The sequence below is a fragment of the Apium graveolens genome, chromosome 5, assembly GCF_009905375.1.
Source record: "Apium graveolens cultivar Ventura chromosome 5, ASM990537v1, whole genome shotgun sequence".
In the NCBI taxonomy this organism is placed as follows: Eukaryota; Viridiplantae; Streptophyta; class Magnoliopsida; order Apiales; family Apiaceae; genus Apium; species Apium graveolens.
In genome coordinates this window covers 143,775,160-143,776,780 of record NC_133651.1, presented here as the reverse complement: position 1 = coordinate 143,776,780, position 1,621 = coordinate 143,775,160, and the positions used below count along the sequence as shown (strand labels likewise).

Here is a 1,621-nt window from a genome sequence, read left to right as displayed (position 1 = left end):
TAATCTTTATTGAAGCGACAATGAATATTGAGGTTTAGAACTTGCCATGCTAGCATAGGTTCATGTATATTTGTTATGCATGATTCGTAGTCTAATTTTAACCATCTTACACACCCTATGTAATCACGATAGATAACTTGCTCTTCAACCGTTATATTTTCAAATTCTATAGAAATATAGGGTCTAAGCATAATTGGTGTCTATTTGGCTTCTATATTGATTGTGGATGCTTAGTAGTAGGGTATACGTGTATCAAAAGATAGCGTATACTAATTTCCTGTTGTCTGATTAGTTATCATCACCATCGCATGCTATTGATAAAGACATAAACTTTGAATGAAGTATTTAATTAAGTTAGAACCCCATGTTTTAGTTTAATATAAGTAAATCACTTTTAATCTCTTAGTTAATGCATGTTAGTATAATCTCTTAAGAAGTTAATCAACTCAAACTTGTTACTTATCTTAGTTGTGAACTATAATCAAATATTGTTGCATAAGTGCATAATCTAAGCTTAACCTAAACCAGTCTCTGTGGGAATGAACTCGACTTAAATCTTATACTACTTGTGATCACGTACGCTTGCGTGTATTTTCGCGTGTGTTTTAGTGCGAACAAGTTTTTGGCGTCGCTGTCGGGGACTCGGTGTTAATTTTTAGTTTATGTGCTTGACATCAGTGGTTGTTAAAGTTCACTGACTCGGATTCTTTTACTTTCACGGTTTACTTGTTTGTGTTTCAGGTACTTGAGAGAGCGTGTATGCCAACACGTTCTCAATCTCTTAAGGAAACTATTGAAGAAGTGGAAGAATAAGTTCTTGAAGAAGTTGATAAAGTTGAAGAAGAAAGTGAGAAAGAGGAAGTAATCATTATAATGGGAGATCCAGCAGCAACAATGAAAGCGTTGAAAGAGTATTCTAAGACGAAGATCATAGACATTCAATCAAGCATTGTCAGGCCAGCCATCACGGCTAATACCTTCGAGATCAAGCCTGACACGATCCAGATGGTCCAGAACTCAGTTCAATTTGGGGGTGCTCCAACAGAAGATCCTAACATGCATATTAGGGACTTTATTGAGATCTATGACACTTTCAAGTTCAACAGTGTCTCTGAAGATGCTGTGAAATTGAGGCTTTTCCCATTCTCTCTAAGAGATAAGGCTAAGGGCTGGTTATACTCTCTACCAGCTGGTTCGATTGTTACTTGGGAAGATCTTGCTCAAAAGTTTCTCACTAAATTATTCCTTATGGCAAAGAAATCTGCAATCAAGAATGCTCTTACTCAGTTTGCGCATCAATCAGGGGAATCTCTCTGTGAAGCTTGGGATCGCTACAAGGAGATACTTAGGAAGTGTCCTCATCATGGAATGCCTGCTTGGATGGTGATCAATTACTTTTATAATAGTTTGGGAGCGCAGTCGTGACCTATGCTCGATGCAGCATCATGTGGAGCTCTATGGGCTAAAAGCTATGAGGAAGCTTATAAGCTGATTGAGATAATGGTTGCAAATGAATATGAGAATCCAACTCAGAGGTTACCACAGGGCAAGGTAGCAGGAGTTCTTGAGGTGGATACAACTATGTCTATCACTGCTCATCTAAAGGCGATAGCTATGAAAA

At 37.8% G+C, this 1,621-nt stretch overlaps 1 non-coding gene across 1 annotated transcript; it reads right to left on the bottom strand.

The window, feature by feature from the left end:
* Nucleotides 1-1,263: 1,263 nt before the first annotated feature.
* LOC141662346 (small nucleolar RNA R71) lies at nucleotides 1,264-1,370 on the bottom strand. Its single transcript, XR_012550467.1, has one exon. It is a non-coding gene; the product is annotated as a small nucleolar RNA R71 (small nucleolar RNA).
* Between the last annotated feature and the right edge of the window lie 251 nt (nucleotides 1,371-1,621).